The following is a 23049-nucleotide window of genomic DNA, read 5'->3' as shown; positions in this document are numbered from 1 at the left end:
TGAATAGCTCACCCTACACTCCAACCACTCTGCTCTTTCAAAATCAATGGCTGCCAGACCCGACAGGACTGATGGAGCTCTTGGCAGAGACAGAAGCAATCAGGGGGCACCTCTACACTGGTGGGGGTGGGGGTGGATACAGCGGAAATGGGTACTGAGATTTTATGAAACTCAGGAAATGAGAGGGCTTTGTTGCCTTAGCAACGGGTGACCAGGGTCAGCAGCAGAGCACAGGCAGCCACCGGGCTTATGGAGAAAATAGGCCATGCTGTCAGGCCTGAGGTCTAGGGACGGAGACCCCGCAGAGGCAGCCCTCTTCCTACACCTGGGCTTCGGGGCACAGAGCTTGCTTTGGAGCGCAGGTCCTGAGGGAGGGGTACTCTATATGCCAGGCCCCCCTTTTGAGGAGGAAAGGGAGAGGGCAGCAGTGACTACCTGCTGGGCTTCACCCAAACCCCAGCCTTGGCCCTGGTCACAGCCTGAAGTCAGCCAAGGACCTTCCAGCACAGGCCAGACCATAAACAGGGAGAGAGAGCTTTGTGCTGTCCCCTGGACACCAGACAAAGGTCCTCTGGCCTCTCCGGTGGCCCTACCACACACAGCCCTGGGGACTTACCTGACTCTCTGAGGACAGACACTCTGATGGTGGCCAGCTGGCTGGAGGGGGTGACCCTGCTGCAAACCTGGACTTCTCATTGGCTGTGCCTGCCGAGTCCAAAGGCACAGACAGGGGCTGTGACCAAGGTCCCTGGAGCTGGAAAGGGGCAGAACTCAGGGCTGTCCCCCCAGGCATCCTCCCAAAAGGCCAGAAGGAGGGCTCTGGCCCTGCAGTGTGGGATCTCTAGTTGCTGAGTCTGGCCTGGATGGGGGCACCCGTGGGCACAGCCCGCATATGGGCCATGCTCTCCTTCCAGGAAAGGAGAGAACCTACTTCCTTCCACCTGCTCTGATTTCTCTGTTGTGTTTTTCAGGTCAGTTTAATCAGGACACACAGGAGGCTGAGGGACTCCCACCTGGGATGGCTGCAGTGTCTTTACTTCATCAGAATCAATAAAATGAGTATGGCATTTCACAGTGAAATCGTTTTCATATATGTTAGCTCATGTGATGATCATCACAGCCCTGTGAGCTGGGGGTGGGAGCAGGTGGTGTCTTTCCCTTCATTTCACAGATAAGACAGCAACTGAGAAGTAGGCTAACTGTCCGAGTCATGCCACTGGTCAGAAGCCTAGGATCCGGGTTTCTGCCTGAAGCACCTTCCTCTCTCCATGCTGCCCTGGTCTTGGGGCCCTGGTGAGCCAAGAGGGGTGGAACAGGGAAAACTGCAAGGGGCATCCAAATTCCGAGGTGACTGTCTTCATCCTGAGGGGTCCCCCTCAGTCCATGACACAGCACCCGCCTCGGTGCTGCTCCAGGAAGGCAGTGCAGAGACATGGGCACTGCCAGCATCACTGTGCCTTTCCTAGGTAATGTTTTACATGTAGCTGTACCCTTGATAATCTAAAACAGTGATGGCGAACCTTTTAGGGCTTTCAGTGAGAACAAACAGCCCGCTGTGGCATGCGTGCCATAGGTTTGCCACCCCTGATCTAGAATGTCTTCCATGATGTCAAATTGGAAGGATACAAAAGGGTGTCTTTGGTACCCTGTCAAGTGAAGGAAGATTGAATTATGAGCCTCAGGGGTCCATGGCACTATTTGAGTGTGCGTGGGGTGGGGAACCAGTGTGTTTGAGATCCTCGGAGTCATCTGCTTTAAGAAGTGCAAGTGATGCTAATTTTGGATATCCAGATCCTTCATAAATCAGCTCCAGCTCAGTACAGGCCCAGGCACTGGTGGAGATCACGCCATATCCATGAAGCACAGGAGCTGCCAGTTGCCTTGGGAACCAGGAGGTGGCCAGGTCCACTCTCACTGAAACACAGCTGCCCAGAAGGCAGCCCAAGATGGCCACAGACCCCAGAGGGCTAAAGCATCTCTGGCCAGTGCTGCTGCCCACACCTGGCCAAGATCTGACCAGCTCTCTACTGTCCTTGCGGCGCTGGTGGTTCTGAAGGGAGGTCCTGGGGTGGACATGGGGGTTGCCGCCTGCTTGGCCCAGCCCAGGGAGGAAACACACTTCTCCCTTGCATCCTGCGAACAGGAAGCAGCTGGGAGGAGTGGGGAACTGAGGAGGCCTCACCCCGCACAGCTGCCTGGGCTCCTGGCCCAGCCATCCTGGCCTTTGAGTTTGACCTTCCTCCCCAGGGCCTGTCATTCAAGCCCACTGACCTAGGAGACTCCCAGAAACTTCTGCACATGCATGAGGAACATCTGGACTTTCAGACGAGACACACCCTGCTGGGGATCAATGAGCAGCCTAAGGCCCCAAAGACCACTGCAATGGAGCCCCATTTCCCGAACATGTACTCTGGGACAGGCATTGTGCAAACATGCATTGCTTGTATTACCTTACTGACTCACTTCATGAAGTATGTATTACCATTCTCATCTTACAGATGAGGAAACTGAGGCCAAAGATGGTAGCACAAAAGGCCTCACTGTCATTGTCTGTATCACACCCATGTTGGCCTGAGCCCACTGTGCAGCCATGGAGACCCCCACGGGGACTGTCCAGGGCTCCATGGTGGCCAGGCGCACCACTGCCAAAGCTCAGAGGGAGCAGACAGAGCAGCCCACGGGGATCTGGGATGTGGCCTTGGGGAGAGGTGGTGGGATGCCAATTCTGGGTGGACAAACAAGTTTTGAGCCTCAGGGGAAACAGACGAGCCAGGATTCTGGGGTTCTCGAGTCGGTGGCCCAGATCTTCCAACAGGAAACTGACAATGAAAGCCAAGAAAAGCTACCCCCAAACTGAACTGGCCAAGCAAGGCCGCCACTACGCCAAGCAGTGGGGAGCTCTCCACAACTGTCCCTGCAGCCTGTTCACCCCGCCCTCAGTCTCCTCTCTCCGTCAACTCAGGAGGCTGTGCCCTCACTTCACATCGCAGGGCAGGGATGGAGGAAAGACAGCACAGAGCTGGCTGCACAGCTGGCTGAAGACCCAGTGAGACTCTGTCTCCCAGTCTCAATCCTCATGCCATTCACTTCGCTTTGTGTGTACCCCATGCAGAAAGGACCCGCTACCTGGGCGACCAGGGGCCTCCCAGGATGGTGCATGCCAGGCCCTGGGAACACACATGCCTGGCAAGGCGAGTGCCGTGCAGTGAGAGGAAGCCACAGCCTCTTGAGGGGAGACATCCCTGCCAATGGCAAGTCAGTTGCCATCTTCCTATAGAAAGCAGCGCAGGCAGACACTGCCCAGACTGGGTTTGAACACACATCCAAGGAGCTGTCTGTTCCATCTCCCCGCACTGCTGACAGCCTCGGACACACGTATGTTGTCTACACACACAGGGCCCATGTTACTCACCGAGTCAGCCCACAGGGACTGACCCCGGGTGCCTCTCTGAGCAGTGTAGTCAGGAGAGTCCTTGGGGTCCCTTAGTCCGACAAACTCCATCGAGCTGCACCTTCAGCCCTCCCCCGCATCTGCTGAAGGGGCTCGGACCCCTGTTCATCTCTGCAGGACATGGTCCCACCAGGCCAGTCTGTGCCCTCGAATCTGTGGGCAGCCCCATCAGAAAAAACAGACAACCCCCTGAACCAACAGAAGCTGGTTCCCCAGGAACAGGGTGGGGATGTTTGTCAGCTCCCCCCTGCAGCTGATGGCTTTCCCATCTTGTCAGGCAGGAAGGGGCAGGGTGTGGGGAGGGTGTGATACTGGTTTCCAGTTCAAGATCCTAATCAGAGCCCCATGAAGAGCAGCTGGTCATCACTTTCATCTTCTGATGGCTGGGGGAGAGGAAGGGGAAGGGCCAACGATTCCAAAACACTGCAGAAGTCTCCACCCTGTGGTGTGGGGACCACAAGTGCCAGGGGCCCAAGATAAATGAGCAAATTATGGTATATACGGATGAAAGAAGGTCAAAACAGTCTACGGAGCTCTGAATGGTATGAGAAAATGCCTGAGATAGTATTAAGCAAAGAAACAAAACTACAAAACTACATGCACAGTACAATCCCAATTGTGTACAGACAAATTTGACTTAAAAAACAACCCAAAGGCAGGGGATTTAGCTCAGTGGTTCTGCCGCCTGCCTCAAAAGCGAAAGGCCCCAAGTTTGATCCCGGGTACAGTTAATAGTATTAGCTTTTGGAGTGGAGTGGAGAACTTTTTCTACTTAAAGTTTTTCTATTCTTTTATGAGGTTTTGCTAATCAGGAAAAAAATGATGCTAATTAAAATTTAGGAGAAAAAAGGAAAGGTGGATGGGGGGACATGGGCTCCCTTCCAGAATTCAAGGGACAAAGAGGGCCCTGTGTTTGTGGGTGGGCAGGGGAAGAAAGCACTCTGTCAGTTCTGGTGTGGCTGTGGAACCCCAGGGGCAGGTGGCACAAGCTCAGGAGATGAGGGTTGGAAGCCTCCTCAGGCACCCCCACACCCAGGACAGACAGGGCCTAGGTACCAGGATAAAGCCATGGGGTAGCTGAGGCTGCATCCCTGAGCAAGTCCCTGGGCACAGGTGAAGCCGAGAGCGGGGGAACCGGGTGGATGGTGGCCCCAGAGGGAAGGGAAACCTCCAAAGCAAAGAGGGGGGTGGAGGGAGGGTGCCCTGGGGGCCAGGGGGAGCTTCTCCAAGAACAGAGTGGATTGCATGCTGTTGGGGAGGGGCAGTCCGCCCTGGGCTGGAAGGAGCCAGCCGAGGAGCTCCCCCTTCTGAATAGAATGCGTGCCAGGAGGCCACAGTGCAGCGAGGGCAGAGTGTGGGGGCCCCGGTGCCCACAGGAAGGAGTGTGCATGGGGTGGGGCGAGCTCAGCACTGCCGGGAAGGAAGAGCAGCCAGATCTGAAAGAAAGGACCCTGGAGCCTGGGCACGCAAGAGGGTGGCTGCATTTCAAATTTGGTCTTTTAAAAAACAGTCTGAGAGAAGGGTGCCCAGGGGCATTTGGGTTTTAATTTTTAGGTCAGTTCAGTGACTGGGGATTCAGGGATGTCTGGTGCCTCCTGGGACAGAATGCTGGTATGAAGCCACCAGGTCCCTGGAGGTCAAATACACCCATTCTGTGTGGGCCTCAGTTTCCCCCAGAGAGGCAGGGGGTAGGGGACAACCCCTCTATTATCCTCAGGTCTCAGGGGCTCTGCTAATAAAAATGATTGTAAAACGTTCTGCAAATAGCACCACCGCCTCACAAGGGAAGTGATTCTTTCCCACAGAGGAGGTTCAGTTCCTGCAGGATCTGCTTGGAGCCTCTCTGCCCTCCAAAGAAGGGGCCCTTCTGTTTCCCTGTGATCTTGCTGAATGCTGCATCCCTGGGATCACAGTGGGCCGGGCCCCATGCCCGCTGCTGGCAGCAACCACCACAGAGCACAAGGGGCACTTTGTGTGCCTCCCAGGCCGGGTGTGCGAGCCGCCAAGTGTAGGGCAGCCTCTCCTGACCCTGAGGAAACTGAGGCACAGGGAGAGGGAATGACAACAAGCCGGCAGAAACCAGGACCTGTACTACCTCATTACTGCCAAAAGTGGCAATGAGTGCTGGAATTTTAAAGAATACTGACTACGTGGGCCAGAGCACAGTCTGGTAACGCGCCTGCCTAGCACGTGCAAGGCCCTGGGTTCCATGCCCAGTACTGCAGAAATAACATAAAAATGAAAAGTACTGCATGACTTATGCAGAAATGATGACAGTGATAACCAAGTATTTACCTTGCACTTCTATGTGATGGTCACTTTACATATATTCCCTTTTTAAAAGCCTATATTCCCGCTAACAACCCTTTATAGTAGGGACCATTAGTTTTCCCTGAGGTGGGCAGAATGACAGGCCCAAGGACGCCCAGGCTCCAGAGAAGCTGTGGGTGTTACAGAAATGGCAAAGGGCCTCTGAAGATGTGATGGAGGCCACGGTCCTAGTGAGGGGTGGCGTTTTGGATTGTCCAGGTGGACCCAATCTAACCCACAAGTCCTGAAAAGTGAGTCGCTGTGTCAGTGGCGGAGCCCAAGAGGACTTGCGCTGCCCTTGCCGGGTCAGAAGGAGGAGCACAAGCCACGGCTGCAGAATCCCATGGCCTCCAGGAGCAGGAGAGGTGAGGACAGAGCCTCCCTGCAGCCTCAGGAAGGATTTGCCCCGCAGACACCTTGCTCTTGGCCTGGTGACCCTGCTGGCTTCCGTCACCTGTCACGGTGCACATTGTTTCTTTCAGAGGCACAGGACAGGTCCCCCGTTCCCCTCTCTCAGGTAAGGACTCACAGGTGCTCGAGGTCACGGCTGCACCCCAAACAGCGGAGGGGCGCAGACTGCACTGTCCCCTCCAACAGGAATGATTCCCTCTGCAGCAGGGTCCCGCCCTGCAGGGGTGCAGCGTTCTCCCTCCAGGGGCTCTTCCCCGCTGCCTCACCCCCCATAGAGACCTCGGAAACGGAATCAATGTCCTTCTCATGCAGACCAGGAAACTGAGGCTCGGAGATGGGGTGTCAGAGTCCCCGCTTGCCACCTGCAGCAGAGCACATGCCCTCGGCATCTGACCCTGGGTTTGGGGCTATTCCTTACTTCCGCTGTGGAGGGCCCGGACTGTGCCTAGCTATCCCATGGAGCTTGAAGGGTAGATTTGGGGTGCCAGCACCCCACCAGGCCAGATCTGGGAGTTAGGGGTCTCGTGTGTCCTCCTCTGACCCAGTTCCGATGAGTTCTCCCAGGCTGGTCCTCACCAGAGAAAATCCACTGGGCAATGGCAAGGGGGGGGGGGGGTTTGCTGGGTTGCTGTCCGGAGGCGCTTGAGAGGCTGCCTGTGATGTTTCTTGCTCTCCCCATGCAGAGAGGCTGAGGCTGGGGCAGGAGCCCCGCTCATCCTGCCAGCTTGCTCTGTATGATCCCCTCCTAGTCGGTCTGTCACTTTCCTCACGTGTCCTCCCTTGGGCTTCACAGCAAAACCAGGACAGCTCAGTCGAGGCCCAGGCCACCTCTGATCCTCAGAGCTATCATCCTGGCAAAGCCATCACTGAGCACGTTCCCACACATAGCCCTGCTGATCCACCCCGCCCTGTGCCGTCCTCATTCCTTTTCTCTGTGGCACTGCGGATTGAACCCAGGGCCTCTGCACTGAGCTACATTCCCAGCCCTCTGTAATTTTCGGTGCCACAGCAGTGCTTCCTGCCCACAGCCCTGAGCATGGCAAGGGCTGGAGCCCCCAGGCTGAAGGGAAGGGCACGGGCCCTGACCTCATGGAGGCCCAAGATGAGTGGAGAAATAGAGCACCTGCCCCCCTGGCCCGAGTAACGGGGCTTCCCAGAGGGAGCCTACAGACCAAGGAGGGGGCATCTCAGCCCCTGGGAAGCTCCCCATATCCAGGATTAAAGGACTCAGAAAAGCCTAGAAAAAAGATGATAGAAAGTGAAAGAAACTAATCTTTACTAAGTGCCTACCTGGGGTACAGGTTCGGGCTTCTTTAATCCTCAAAACCACCTCAGTTACAGACCAAGAAACAAAAGCACTGAGGTTGGTTCCCGGCCAGTAAGTAACAAGCTCAGGATTCAAACTCAGCTCCGAGCAGTGTTCCTTCCTGCCGTCACGCCACACTGTGCGTGAAATCTCTTGCCTTCTTTCCACCCACAAGCGGCCATTCTTGCAATATTAAACATACCACATTTGGGACAACCTTCCTGACTGTCCCAGCTGCGAGAGGGGCTGCCAACTGTCCTTGAAAAGCCAAGAGGAAGGGCCAGGGATTTAGCTCAGTGGTTTCACCGCCTGCTGCACAAGCTCAAGGACCCGATTTCGATCCCTGGTACCAAAAAGAAAAAGAAAAGAAAAGCCAAGAGGAGTACCGCAGAGGAGCTCCCTTCCTCACTTCGCTGGGGCCCCGCCACCAGGGAGGCAACCTGTGGCCTGGACCGGAGCTCCCTGGGGTCTCGGGGAGGGAGGTGACTGCAGGAGCCCGGCCCAGGCCAGCTCCCGGGTGAGCACAGCACTCAGGACCTCTGGAAAGAATAATGACGGGGCGCACGACAGGGACGCCTGTGGTGGTGGAAAATGCACAGAAATGCTGACTATATGCTCTCCCAGCCCACTGTCTGCTTTGTGGCACCCGGGTGGGACAGCGGCCTGGCCTTCCCGTCATTGTGCCAGAGCCCTGGGAGGCCTTGGCTTGTGGCGCAGATCCACAGATCCCAAGCGCTCTGTGCTGCCTCATCCTTGGAAGGGGTCTGCAGAAATGCTACCCTGCGGCGACAGAGACCCAGACTTGCAGAGATATCAGTTCCTTCCACAGAACGCTGGCTTGGCCCTTGAGCAGTAGGAGGCCAGGTCTGGGGAGATCCTCGCCTCTCGGGTGTGTTATGCGGCAGGCTCCAACTCCTGACCCCAGCTCCTCCTCTGCTTTGCTCTGGCCCCCGAGGCACTGGCCCAGGATGGCCATGACTAGGCCGGGAGTGGGCACATTGTCCTGGCCTGACGGGGGCTTGCGGTGAGTGGAGAGGAAAGGACAGCCCTGTCTAAGGCCCCTTAACCCCAAGGGGACAAGAAGAGGCACCCAGGATGGAAGGTCACTGCCCTTCTGCTTTTGTCAACCAACAGCATCCTAGCCTGCTCCATATCCTGTCAACCAAGTTGTCTAGCAGGCTTTACGTCCTGAAAAATGAACCCTAGTCAGAGAAAGCAAGAACCTTGGTTTGCAGTAGCTGGAACCGAAACCAAGAATAAGGCGTCTGGGTACCACCCAGCAAGCCGCAATAAACCAAACTGAGGGTGATGCAACAGCTCTGCTCCCAGCCACTGAGCCCTCGCACTTCCCTGCCTGCTCTTCCACATGGTGCAGGGCCGCCCCAGCCCAAAGCTCCCACCCTCACACTTCTAATCTGAAGAGGAAGCAATGTATCTGGCCTGCATCCTCAGCCCTAGTGATGCAGCTCTGCCAGCTGCTGGCTGGACAGAGGAGGGCGTGGGGCTCTGGCTGGGTTCTGCTGGGCAATTGTGCCCTCTTGTGGTGATAGTGGGAAGATGCAAGGACATGCAGACAAAGGGCAAAGCAGATTCCTTTCTCCCTTTCCCAGAATCCCCATTCACCGCCTCTATTATGCACTTACTGGCGAATGGCACTAGGCCCTGCCCAAAAGGAAATGGAGACATTGCACTATTTTTGAGGGCTTCTAAACCAAACCCATCCAGGAGACAGGCGGCCGGTCTTTACCCACTGGAGGCTCCAGGGTTTCCTTCCCACACTCTCCAGCAGTCTGTCCTTGAGGGGGTGAACCTGCTCCCTCTGCTCCCCCATTTGGGGGAAGCTTGCTTCTCACCTCCCCCAACCCTGCTTCTGGCTCTCCTGGTCTAAGCAGCCAACCTACCTAAGACTCCAAGCCTCCCACCCCACACAGAGGGCTAAAAGCCACAGCTGTTGGAGGAGTCACTGTTCTTGATGGCTTCTGTCCCGCATGCTGCTGCGTGTCCAGTGTCGGGTCCTCCAAGGATATGCTCCCCTCCTCCGGGTGGACAGTCATTCCAGGGCAGGAGTCGATGACTTCTTGCCTTGCCCTGCATAACCACATCTCAGTGGCCTCTCGGCAGGTGGACCACGATAAACCCTTTTACAGAGAGGGAAGTCAAGGGTCTGGCCCAGGAGCTACCCCTGTCTCACAGCCACGGCTCCCCAGGCCCAGCACTATGCTGCGTCCATCGTGTGCATTTCCTCACTCTGTTCTCATGAGCTAGGCCACCTAACAACTAGGTGAAAATGATCGCTCCTTTACAGAGAAGGTACAGGAATGCTGAGGGGACAGATAACACGTGCAAAGTCACACAGCTAGAGAGTGGCAGAAGCACAGGCACCCAGCTCTCCCACCCTCATTCTGACCCCACACACACTACTTTTTTGCAAGGCCAGGCCTCCTCCTTCTGCCAGTCCAGGCGCCTGCCTCACACACTCAGCTTCTCTTCCCTGGCTCCCTCGGAGTCCTTTTGCCTTCTACAGAAAACCCCACAGAGAGCAGCCTTCCCGTCTCTCTACAACCCTCCCTCCCACTCCTATCAGAGCAAAGCCCCCATCGGGCACTTCTCAGCAAGGTCACAGTAAAGGCCTTATCCCAGCCAGAGGTTCCTGGGCTTTAGTTAGTTTACTTTGCCAGTCCAAGTGGCATGGGCAGACCGGGCCTCAGTCAACCCACCTGAGAGCTGAGAAGACAGACGAAGATCGCAGCAGTGGGTCATCAGCAGGGAGGCGGAGCACACGAGCCACAAATGGCTGGCTGGTTTCTGACCTTAGTTCTCCTGCCCCGCTGCGTCTGGGGCACACTGTCATCGGGATGCTTCTGACCGCTGTCCCGCGGGCTGGGCTCAGGCACAAGATGCCAACCTTGATCTTTCTTCCAAAATCACTGTGCGCTTTCATAAAGAGGGAACGCAGAGGCTGAAATTCACCCAGGCCCCTTTGAAGGCCCTGAGATCCTGGCTTTCGTACTAATCACAAACCACCCTGCTTGGATCTGAGGGTTGAAATGTGGCGTTTCAACATCACTGTCAGTGGCGTGGGAACGAAAAGGAATCTCATCCTGGAACCAAAGCAGACAGCTCTGGGGTTTCCTATCAGAAGCAGCAGCCTATTTTCATTGTGGCCCCCTCTGGCCACGAAGGGGTGGGGCTGTTGTGGTCTGGCAGGGTTAGCAAGGGCTGGGGAACCAGGAGTCAGGACTGCGGGGTCCCTGGGTGACTCACAGTTGTCCTGCACACTAGGGGCCCGCCCACTGGCCTGAGCTCTTGCCAGGGACGTTTGCCACTGCAGAAGGCTCAGCAGAACCAAGCCTCTAACTCTGCAGGGAAGAAGGAGGATTTCCTCAGGTTCCGAGGTGAGCAGGCACTGGAGACCCTCCTGTTTTCAACACAGGACAGGAAGAGGGGAGTTCTCTCCAGGGTGCATGGACAGTCCAGGGGACAGCACACGGACTGGTCTGGGGAGGGCAAGAGCTGCCCTTAGTCCTCTGCTGCCGACCCAGGAAGGACAAATGAGGGGTCAGGAAAGGCAGTTGGGTTTGTATCCAGATGTCCTCCTAAAGCCTCAGGCACTCATACATGGGGCTTTGGGGAGGTGACTGGATCATGGAGGCGTGATACTTCTCAGTGGGTTAGTGGGTTTGTCCACTGATGAGTTTATAGCTAAATATGATGTTGGGGTGAAGCCTGGGGGAAGAGGGGGGGGTCACTGGGCGTGTGGCCTGGACCGGGCTATCTCCCTCTCTCTTCCCCTGACCTCTCTCTGCTTCCTGTCACCATGTCATAAGCTCTTTCTCCTCTGCCATGTCGCCCTGCCTTGGAGTCAGCCAGGATGGACTAAAACCTCTATAAACTGAGCCAAAAATAAACCTTTCCTCCTTAGTGTTATGGATGCTGGGTATCGTGTCTCAGCACAAAGTCCCCCAACTCTCCACCCCCTGCCTGACTGAAATCCTGCAAGCTCAGGTGGGGAACTCACCTCCTAGGAGCTTTCCTGTCCCCACCAAGTGGTGACAGCCCCCTACTGTCCTCCCGCTGCCCTGGTGTCCCCTACTGTACTGATGACAACTGGGGTGTCACTGGTGGCTTATTTGTCAGAGTGTTGTTTATACAAAGGGCCTCATACTGCTTGTCCTCAGCACCCAGCACAGTGCTAGCCACAGCAAACGTTCAGAGAATGAATGAACGTGGCACTTGGAACCATCTCTTTTGGATCTGAACTCTTAAGTGTCTCGGCCCAAACCCTTCATGGGCCTTTGTCCCTGGCTGTTCTCGGATGGGAGACCCCAGGCAGAACCATATACCACCCCCGGAAGCTGCCGCTAACCCCACGCAGGCCTCCCCCACAGCTGCCTCTAGGGTGCCTTCCCTACAGCACCCGGGAACCAGCGGGCGCCAGCTCCCCACTCTCCTGCTCCCTTTCTGGCCTTTCTTTCGGAAACATCTTTTTCCTCCCGCTTTAGGCCGTCCCGCTTCCTGCACAGGAAGAAGGCCTGAGTCCAGGTGCTATTTATAACAGGGTCCCTCCTAGCCCTCCAGAGGTGAGAGGCCATGGTACACGGGTTGGGGGAGAAGGCTTATGGCTTTCGAGGATCCCAGCCCTGAGGAGAAGGAAGCTGAGACCCAAAGGAGGGGCAGAAGCAAGAGGAAGCATCATCTGACCCCAGCCCACCCCCATGCTAGTTGTCCCTGCTGGCTCACTCGTATCTGTTGGAGGCCTAACAGCTCTCCACAGTTCTCCAGAGCCTCAGAGGCAGAATCAGAAGTCCACAAAAGACTGCAGAGATCACATGTCATAGATGAGCAAACTGAGGCCCAGAGAGGAGAGATCTGAATGCAGTCACACAGGAAATTGAAAGCAGGTCCTCAGACTAAAATCACAGCACAACCACAAAGGATTACCTCATTTAGTCAGGTGGTCCCTTATGAGTTGAATAGCAGCCAGCAAGTGGCCATCTTCAAAAGGGCACTGCAGATGTCGTTTATCAAGGTGAGGTCCTCCTGGAGGAAGGAAGGCCCCTGTTCTAATATGACTGGGTTCTTAAAGAAGAGGGAAAGTTGGACCCAGACACACACCGGGGAAGATGATATGAAAACCACAAGGAGAAGACAGCTGTGTAATGATGGAGACCCTGGAGCTGCCCAGGAGTGCAGTCGTCCCGCCACGGGCAGGCTGGGGCCGTCTGATTTTTTTTTTTTTTCCTGAGACAGTGTCTTGGGCTGGCCTCGAACTCACAGCAGTCCTCCTCCTTCAGCCTCGAGTGTACTAGGATTACAGGCTTGCACCACCACATCCAGTTTGCTTCTCTGATTTTCACATGCAGGGCCAAACTCTCCTGCCCATCAATACATGTGGCTCAACTCAGGCCAGGGAACAGAGCGCCGGAAACGAGGAGCCTCTCTCCCAATCATCTGAACTTCCGGCTGTGAGAGGCAGAGGTGGAAGCCACAGAAATGAGAAGTGGCTCAGGGACAAAGACAGGGGACGCTTCAGACTTCAAGATTCCACTGGGGGCTTAGCAGCTCAAGAACTTTCCTGACAGGTAAGCTAGCATTGCTTGAGAGGGACGAATCCTAGCATGATTAAAGGGATCCACTATAATCAAACTGTGGTACCTTTATACATCAGAAATTAAAAGGAACAAAATAGCTTGGCAAAGCAGCACATACCTATAATCCCAGCTCTGAAGGAGGCTGAAGCAGGAGGACTGCAAATTCAAGGCCAGCCTAGGCAACTTCATAAGACTTTGTCTCAAGAAAGAGTAAAGAGGGCCAGAGAGCTTAGAGGTCCCTGGGTTCAAGCTCCAGTAGGGCGCGCGCATGTGTGCGCACACACACACACACACAAACACATGTGTGCAGGCATTACTGAACATGGATGAACTTCAAAAAATATTATGTTGAGCTAAGACAGCAGATACAAAATAGAACATACAGGGCCGGGGATTTAGCTCAGTGATTCCGTCGCTTGCCTCGCAAGCCCAAGGACCTGAGTTCGATCCCTGGTACCAAAAAAAAAAAAATAGAACATACAACATGATTCCTTTCATATGAAGTTCAAGAACAAGCAAAGCTAATTTCTGGTGCTACAAATCACAATGAAATAGTGGCTGGTGGAGGAGGAGCACTAACGAATGGAACAGGAGGGAAACTTCGGGTTGATGGAAATGTTCTATATCTGGGTTAGGGTGTGGGTTACGCGTATACACATTTGTCAAAAACACATCAAGCAGGCTGCAAGCATGGCTCGGGGTAGAGTGCTTGGCTGGCATGCCTGAGACTCCGGATCATCCACTAAGACCATAAAACAAAACAAACAACAGGTCAAACTGGACTCTTATGATCTGTGCCTTTCACTGTTTGGAAATTAGATCTCAGTTAAAATAGAGTAACAGAAAAGCAGCAAAATTTCCCTCCTGGCTGGAGGTAAAGTCTGGCCCCCAGCATGTAGGTCTGGGGAGGCCATGCAGGTGAGCAGACCCTCTGCTTCCTTTCCTGTGCCCCTAGGCCTGCCACCATGCAGTCCTGGGATGGCTTTAGGCAGCAGCCCAGCCCTCTCTGCAGAGGCAGAGAGAAGTAAACAGAGCAGGCAGTCCTGCACCGTGGCCCACTTAGCCTGGGCTCTTTTTGACTTTTTAAGTGAGGCCTTTGCCACAAAGGCATCCAGGCCAAGCCCTCTCTGGTGTCCCATTGCCATGGAGATGGCCCCTGCCTGTCATTTGGCCCATAAGCCTGGAGTTCATCATTTCAAATCTCCCACCTTCCCATATCCTTTGCCTGAGCCACATCTTCAACTCCTCCTTCTGAAGCCAGTGCTATTTATATTGCCCTGAAACAGCCTGGCCAGATAACAGGCAGGCTGTGCCAAACAAAACCCTAGGCCATTCGGCCCCCCATCACCCTCAGGGGTCTGCAGTCTAGAGCCCAAGGGGCAGGGAGGGACCATAAATCTTAGAGTGGACCACCTCTCTGATCCTCAGGCAGGGCCGAATTCCCCTCTGCTGATAGAGAAAACTGTCGTCTGCAGGGCTGGGAGCTGAACGTCTGCAGCATCCCTGACTTTGTTCAGTCACTTTCCTGTCCCACCCAGACCCTTGGAGGACCAAGTATTCACACAGGGGGACATGAGCTGTGGGGCACCAGAGCAAGGTGGTGACAATGCCAGCATTAGCTGTATGCCAGGGGTGTTCAGATGTTCTAGGACCTGTCCTCAATGCCGTAGGGTAGTATTACCGCCTCCCTCCACAGAGGCTGGAGCTGAAGCTCCCAGAAGTTGTAGGAACCAGAATCAGACTGACTGCAAAGACTGTCCATTTTCCACCACACTACCGACCTCAGAGGCACATCATCAGGAGGAGGCCAAGGGAGCAAGGAGTGGCCCCTAAGTGGCCAAGGGGAACAGAGGGGTCAGAGGGCTCTCTTGTGGGCTGTCCCTCAGCTGGGCTGAAGCTTAAACATGTCCTTTACCCCTGAGGAGCTGATCTGAATGTGTTTCCTGGGCCCCCACTGTGTGCCAGGACCCAGCCAGGAACTCCGTGCTCAGTGCCTGCTGCACGAGGCCTCACAAGCTTCTCTCTCCTAGGCTGTCCGCATGCCAGCCCAACAGCATCTGACCCCAGCACTGCCACCTCAGACACAGAGGCCTTTGTCTGCGATGCATGTAGGTGCAGGAGTGACAGTTCCTGCAGCCAGTGTGGCGGTGGCCCTTCCCACTCACTGCCCACAGCTCCCCGACCCCAGGCCTGGAGTCACTTTCTGGGCCGCCCTGCTGACTGTCATCTCTTTGTGGCCAGACCCAGCAAGAGGAAGTGGGAGATGACTCGGGCGTGATGTGGCATCTGTGATCACACTCAGTAAAGGGTGATAGATCGGACTTCACAAGAGATGTGCAAAGTGGGAGGGGCCAGTTCATTAGCTCCTGACTTTCAAACCATTTTGGCAAGGAGTATTCAGTGGGTCATCAGCCTAACACAAGCCTAAACTCATTCACAACAGTTACTTCCAAATCAGATGAGAAAATAAGAGACAGAGTTCAAAATGCACGCTTTTATATTGTTTCTTTGACTACATGGACAAAAATGAGCATGGATGATAAAATTAATGATGTATTTTCAAATAGCTTTTATTGAAAAATAAGTCTTGGACAGGGGGGCATACTTCAGCACCTGCTTAGCATGTTGAGGGCCTGGGTGTTGAGTCCCCAGCACCAAATAAATAAATAAAATAAATCTTACAGCCTGTCAAAATAAGTGCAATAGGGATTTAGCTCAGTGGTTTCACCACCTGCTGCACAAGCGCAAGGACCCGAGTTCGATCCCCGGTACCAAAAAAAACCAAAAAAAAGTGCAATAGCACAATTCATAATACTCAGTATGACTTCTGCATTTGTATAACAGACATAGGGTCTGTGGTTAGGTGCCAGGGGCCACCTCGGCCTTGTGTGGCCCTGGGGTGTGTTGGACAGGACGAGAGTCCCCTACCTGATCACTGAAGCTGTGTGGCTTTGGCAAGCCGCTTAGCCTCACCATCTGTGAAGAGAAAATCTGTCCCGCCCAGCTCCCAGGGCCGCCCAGCTGCAAAACTGAGCGAGATGCTGGCTAGGAAAGCATCTGGCTTGGACCATGCCCTAGGAGGAAGTTCTGCAGTGAGGCCCAAGGAAGGGTGACCATGGGTGGAGGGAATTTGGTCAGGGGATGTCAATCAGGCTTTGCCCCACCCTCAGACTCAGGCTCTGACCTGGACCCAGGGTGAGGTGGTCTCAACCACCCAGCAAAGCTTCGCACCTGCACCTTCCTCCCAGGAAGGAGGGCCCTGCTCCCCACACAGAAGGCCCAGGGCCAACAGAAGAAAGTTTCGTGGGTCCCTATTTTTACAAATATAAAATTGCAGAACTGGAATTAATCAAGATTTAATTAAACATCTGTAAATGTACCATTATGTCAAGTGCCCCCATATTTAACTTTAGATTTCAAAAAAATTCACTATACTGCCTGCCTCACAAGCGCAAGGTCCCAAGTTTGATCCCCGGTACCAAAAAAAAAAAAAAAAAATTCACTGTATTTGGAAGCTTAAAGTTAAAACGTTCTCCTTTCCCAGTAATTTGCCTGCAGCTCCCAGGTCTTAAGAGCGCCCTCTCTGGCCGCGCTTGGCATTGCAGGGGGATTCCCCAGGGCCACGCCTTGGATGGCCCTCCCCAGGATGCCTGAATTCAAAGCCCGCTGCTGTCACCTTTGTTATGAGTGGGGTCCCCCGAAGGTACAGAAGACCTTTGGGTGACAAGCAACAGTTTCTTGTTCCACCTTCCTATTTGTTCCATTGTCCAAACAGTTTTCCGTCATTAGCTCTTTTGGTGGTTGCTCATCTAAGCCCTGGATGACACACACATAGCTCTGTTCCCTCTGCATGACCTTTAGCCAGTATGTATTGTTAACAGCCAAAATAGATAAGGACAGCCCACTTACACTACTCAACTCTCTACTCTTTCTTTTTTGGGGGGAGTGTGAGGTGGTACTGGGGGCGGAACCCAGGGCCTTTGCACTGACCAATAGTCCCAGCCCTGTTGGTTTGAAACAGGATTTTGCTAAGTTACTAAGTTGCTCAGGCTGGGCTCAAACATGAGATCCTCCTGCCTCAGCTTCCCAGAGTTAACTTCAGTTCCTTTGATTGGACTTTAGTTCCTTTGATTTTGCAACTTGAATCTTAGAATTCTTTCCCGATACTCTGACAAACTCTTGAATCCTGCTGCATGAGATGAAGGGATTGAAGACCCTCCTCTTCCCTCTCCTTGACCACATTTCCTGTTTCAGTCAACCCAAATTTTATTAATGGCCCAGCAAATGCAACTGAGTATATTGAACTTAGCTTACAGATTATGGTAGATGTCATTTACATTATCTTGACTATGCAAACAAAGAATCTTTTTATTTGGGGGGGGGATACCAGGGATCAAACTCGAGGCAGGCGGTGGCACCACTAAGGTAACTCCCCGGCCCAAAAAATCTTTTTAAAAGACAGGTTCTCCCTAGGTAGTCCAGGCTGGGAACTCCTGATCCTCCTGCCTCTGCCTCCTGAGTGCTGGTACTACAGGAGTGCGCTACCTCACCTGGCTATGTAAATATTCTTTAATCTCAGCTTCAGAAGGCCTCAGTCCCACTTGCCTCATCTGATGTCCCCCCCCCCCCCGTGAGACAGGTTGTTGCCAAATTGCCCAGGCTGCCCTTGAACTCACAACCCTCCTGCCTCAGCCACCTGAGTGCTGGGATTACAGGCATGCACAACCACACCCAGCACTTTCCTCACTGATAAAAGCAGAACAGCATAGCTCTTTCTAACACCTCTTCAGACCCAATAGAGAGGATAAGGAATTTGAGAGACACTGGCTTTTTACACGTAGAGTATCTTATTTTTCTAGACTTCTTATCTGACTTGTAGCATCACTGATCATAATGACTCATACTGTTTGGGCAACTTAGATCATTCTCTAAACTGTGATTTTTTTTTCACTAGTGAAATGGAGAGAACACTAGCATCTAGCTCTCTTAGTTACTGTAAACATTAAACTGAATGATACAAATGAAAATGCTTCATAGCTGGGTTCGATGGCATGTAATCCCAGCTATTTGGGAGGCTGAGGCAGGAAGATCCCTTGAGCCTATGGCTTAGGCTGGGCAACACAGTAAGACTCTCATCTCAATAAATAAATAAAGAAATAGCCATCCCAATTTGCGGGATGATGACCTTATTTCTCTTCTTGCAGGACAGAAAACTTCAGTTTAGGCCTCAACACAGCAGGCAATGGGTTAGGAAGAAGTACACAGCACTCTCTATGGGGCACTCAGGGAACAACTGGGGAGTGTGAGTGTGGCCCAAATATTAAATAACTCTGCTAAGCTGGCCATGATGCCACATGCCTGTGATCCCAGCACTTGGGAGGCTGAGGAGGGAATATCAAAGCTGAGTTCAAGACCAGCCTGGACTATACATCAAGACCCTGTCTCAGAAAGACCCAAAATAGTAATAACTATGCTAAAGTCAGTTCTATTCTGTGTGAGTAAGATGGTTATGTAGGACAATGTCCTTGTTCTTAGAAAATATGTCCCTGAGTATTTAGGGGTAAGTGTCGCGATGTCAACAAATTATTTTAAATAGCTCAGAAAAACATTATATGCATGTAAACATGTAAGTACATTGACAATAAATATCTAGATTTACTATTAACGTTTTGGGACACTGCTATCTATCTATCTTTCTATGGTCTCTGTCTCTTTCTGTATAAATAATCTCTAAGAGAGAGAGAGATTTCAAGCAGTACAGCACAAAATGTTAACAATCAGTGAACCTAGGTGTTCACTGTACTTGTCTTTTACCTTCTCTGCTGATTGACAGCTTTCAATGTAAACCTCTGTGGGGACAAAGCCTGCAGTGTTGGAAGCGCCCTAAATGTTCTATGTTCCTCCCTCTGGGCGCTGAATGCAAGCCCCCACAACAGCTTCCTCCCTCCCTGTAGGAGGGGCGGGTAAAGCCGCCAGTGCCCAGGGTGACAGTGGACACAAAGGGACCAATAACCACCATGCAGCACTGTGAGTGCCCCCCATAATCACACCCCTGGAGCTTTGGGGAGGGAGAGCCAGGCGACCTTACTGAGCCACCCAGAGGAGGGACAGGCAGACAGGGCAGCTGCGAGTCTGGTCCTGGCTGGGCGCCTTCCCATCCGTGTGTCTCATCAGCTGTCTGCCCTTTGTTCAAGGGAAGGAGGAAGAGGACAGTTGGCGTCTTGGCACTGCCCAGAACCAGCTACTCCTTCCCAGTCAACTCAATTATCTGCACCAATGAGCTGGGAAAAGAGGCACTGGAAATTGACTTTAGCAATAATTTATCGAAGACCCATCCTTACACTGCTATGCTTGAAGTCTACAAAAGAGTTAGATAATAGCAGAACCAAAGAAACGATGCCATAATAAACACAAAGAGCGGACGATAGAGTCAGATGCCCCCACACAGCCCAGTTCTCAGATTTTCTATCTGCAAATGAAAAACAAGAACTGCTCTGCCTGACACTTGCTGATCTGCCCTGGATGGCCTGTGCCTGGGGGCTCATAGCCAGAGTGCTGCACTTCTGGACACAGTGCAGATAAACTGTCACTTCTTCCACGGGTGACGAGTCAAAGAATGGCACGGGAATGGGAACATGTCATTTACTGAGCACACAGCTCTAGCACTCCAGGGACTGGTGCAGGTCTCTCCTTGCCTCACTTGATCTATGCAATCGCTCTGATTGTGGTCACCACACTTGCCGTTTTGTTTGGCATCGCTATGGTGTTCGAGCACTGCGGGGTAGGGAGTACAAGGCGGGAGGCAGGGGCAATGAACAGGCACGCTGGACCGGGTATGATGGTGCATGCCTGCAATTTCAGTATTTGGGGACGCTGAGCCAGGAGGATTCCAAACTTTCGGGCAGCCTGGACAATTTAAAGAGACCCTGCCTCAGAAAAAAAAAAAAATTTTAAATAGCCAAGCATGTAGCTCAGTGGTAGAGCACTACCCAGTGTATATAAGAGGCCTTGGGGTCAATCGCCAGGAGAGAGAGACAGAGGGAGAGACAGATAGAGAAACAGAGAGACAGAGAGAGAGACACAGAGAGAGAGAGAGAGAGACACAGACAGAGAGAAAGAGAGGAGAAGGAAGAGGAGGAGAGGAAGAGGAAGAGGAAGAAGGGGAGGAGGAAGAAGACAGGGTGGGGGAAGAAACGAAGAGAGATCTGGCAAATGGGGAAACACCCTAACAGTAAGGCAAGACATTTCTGTTGCACTTTTCTTGGGAAAGAAACTGAGTCTCTGAAAGGCTTAAAAGTCTGCCTAGGGCCGGGGATTTAGCTCAGTGGTTTCACCACCTGCTGCACAAGTGCAAGGACCCGAGTTCGATCCCCAGTACCAAAAAAAAAAAAAAAAAAAAGTCTGCCTAATGTCACACAGCGAAAATGGTGCCAATGTGCAGGACATAAATTCAACTGCCAATATCTGCTGCCAAAACTCACCACGGGCTAGGCTTCACATGCAGAGTCAAGATTTGAACTTGGACTCCAAGTCCAACTCATTTCATGATTCCCAATCATACATTTTCGCTGAAAATCCCTGAGAATGCCCCCCAGTAATGCTCTGAAGGAAACAGGGTTGCTGACCAGGGGAAGAAGACATGGGGACAGACACACGGTGGATGTTTCCAAACTGCAAAAGGCTAATTTTTGGCAGGCAATTTCACATATTCTGTGTGGCTTATGTCAAAAACCCTAATTTTATCTGGAGATAAATTTTGGTGAAGCTTCCTAATTTTTCGGTATCTTTTGCCAGCGGGTGGAAGTCACACCCATGACAGATTCAATAACACAAGGAAGAACTCCGAAAGACAGCAGTGTCCAAATGTGGAACGAGACAATTTCAACACACTGTTGTTAGGGTTCCCCAGCAGCAGAGGCATCTGAGCTGGGGGAGCCCTGCAAGGGAGCTTTACAGACTTGGTTCTTCTGAAGGTGGTGAGGGCATAGGGACTACACGACACTGAAAGTTTCATTCTACAGAAGTTGCTATTTACTTGCTTTATAAATGGATTTTACAACCAGGGAAGGGATGTAAAGTGGGTCAGTATTACTGACCAGATGGGGAGGGAATTGCATCACTAAAAGCTGTGACCAGTCAAGAGTTCCAGAGAGTAAATCAGCTCAGCTGTGAGTGGTTCTAACCTTCACAGTGCATCAGCATTGCCAAGGGAGATTTTAAAATGACAGATACTACAACCGCCTTCCAAACCAAGTGAAGCTGGGTCTCTGGGGATGAGTCCAGGACTCAGTAATGTTTAAAAGCTCCCCAGGTGATGCCAATGCACAACCAAGATGAAGAACCATGGGGCTGGGGGAAATGAAGTTCTCACTGAGGTCTCAGGATGAGCCTCAGGATGACCAGGAATTGGTTCATCTCTGCTTCTGGGCCAGTCATGTCCCGATGGGGGGGACTTGGCGGGAGACTGTCTGGAATACAGGAAGATGAGGCCTTTTAGCCCTGGAATGGCTGGAGCCTTGACTTTCTAGTTATTACAAAGTGTTCACAAAATTTACAGAGAAAGGAAGTAGAATGGTAAATTCCAGGGGCCAGAGGGAAGAGAAATGGGGCGTTATTCTTTAAGTTTGGGAAGATTAAAAAAGTTCTGGGGATGAATGGTGATGATGCTTACACAACATTGTGAATGTATTTAATGCCACTGGACAGTAGCCTTAAAAGCATTTTAAAGTGGTAAAGTATTTAAAATGTACATTGCTGGGACAAAGTAGCTGATATGCACAACTTAAAGGAGAAAAGGTTTATTGTGGTTCACGGTTTCAGAGGTTCAGTCCACAGTCCGGTCTTGAGATGTAGCTCAGTGAGAAGGCCCTAAGCAGAGAGAGAGAGAGAGAGAGAGACCGAGACAGAGAGACAGAAAATAATCATGATATTACGCGTGTGTATATTATACAAAAGAATATAATATACGGTAGTTTACCCCAGGAATGCAAGTGTGGTTCAACATAAGAAAAATAATCTAGGGGATGGGGATTTAGCTCAGTGGTTCCATCGCCTGCCTCACAAGTGCAAGGTCCTGAGTTCGATCTCTCGTACAAAAAAAAAATTTCAATAAAAATAAATAAACATTCAAAAATGTACATTAATAAAATGAAGAAAAAACCAAAATCACATGATCATTTCAAGTGATCCCTAAAAAAGCATTTGATAGGAGCCAATTCCTTTTCTCAATAAAAACACTTGGAAAACTAGAGAGAGAAGGGGATTTCCTCCACATGACAAAGGGCATTTATGAAAACCCCACAGCTACCATCAAACTCAAGGGTGAAAGACTAAAACTTCCCCTTCAGATGAGGAACAAGAGTGTGGATGGCTGCTTTAACTGCTGCTATTCAACATTGTACTGAAAGTTCAGGTAAGAATAGAAAATAAAAAGAACAACTAATTGGAAAGGAAGAAGTAAAACCATTAGTTTGACACAATCCTATGTATGGAAAATCCCAAATAATCCACACACAAACTATTCCAGAGGTACAAGATTATCATATAAAAATCACTTTTGTTTCTACACACCAACTGGACAATTCTAAAGGGAGATTAAGAAACAATTTCACTTAGGAAAAATTTCAGAGCATTTGAGGACTGGGCATCAGAATGGACTTGTAGTCCTTTGAAGTGGAAACATCTTGTTATTAATGGTCCTTGGCAGAAGCACATGCATCAGCGCCTTTGATTTAGTGCATCTCATATTAAAATTAAGTACAGCAAATAGATTTGATGAGGATGGTAAGGCAGACTACACAGGACAAGTGTGAGAAGCTAAACCGCATCCACCAACTCATCAGAGTGCCCTGGTCTCGGCCATCCTGCCTCCCCTCGTGCCTCAAGAGTCACAGGAAGCTGGAAAGCAAAATCCCAGGCCCTTTGGAGGAAATCAAGTCTGAGTCAGCCTCTCAAGGAGGTGGAAGGAACAGGGAAACTAT

The 23049-nt window shown here is 52.0% G+C and overlaps 1 protein-coding gene across 12 annotated transcripts in view; it reads right to left on the bottom strand.

The window, feature by feature from the left end:
- The window catches only part of Nav1 (neuron navigator 1), a 280922-nt gene that overhangs the window by 224338 nt on the left and 33535 nt on the right, over positions 1-23049 (bottom strand). Inside the window, exon 1 of one of the 12 annotated variants that reach the window (XM_087194149.1) lies at positions 3413-3689. The exons of the other annotated variants lie outside the window; for them this stretch is intronic. The gene's annotated coding sequence lies outside the window, so the exon portion shown is untranslated. Of the gene's footprint in view, positions 1-3412; positions 3690-23049 lie in introns of those variants that run through there. 12 annotated transcript variants of the gene reach the window in all.

This window comes from Heterocephalus glaber, unplaced genomic scaffold, assembly GCF_053883595.1.
Source record: "Heterocephalus glaber isolate CG9 unplaced genomic scaffold, H.glaber_assembly_v1.0 deba00001600, whole genome shotgun sequence".
In the NCBI taxonomy this organism is placed as follows: domain Eukaryota; kingdom Metazoa; phylum Chordata; class Mammalia; order Rodentia; family Bathyergidae; genus Heterocephalus; species Heterocephalus glaber.
This window is presented reverse-complemented; position numbering and strand designations above follow the sequence as displayed.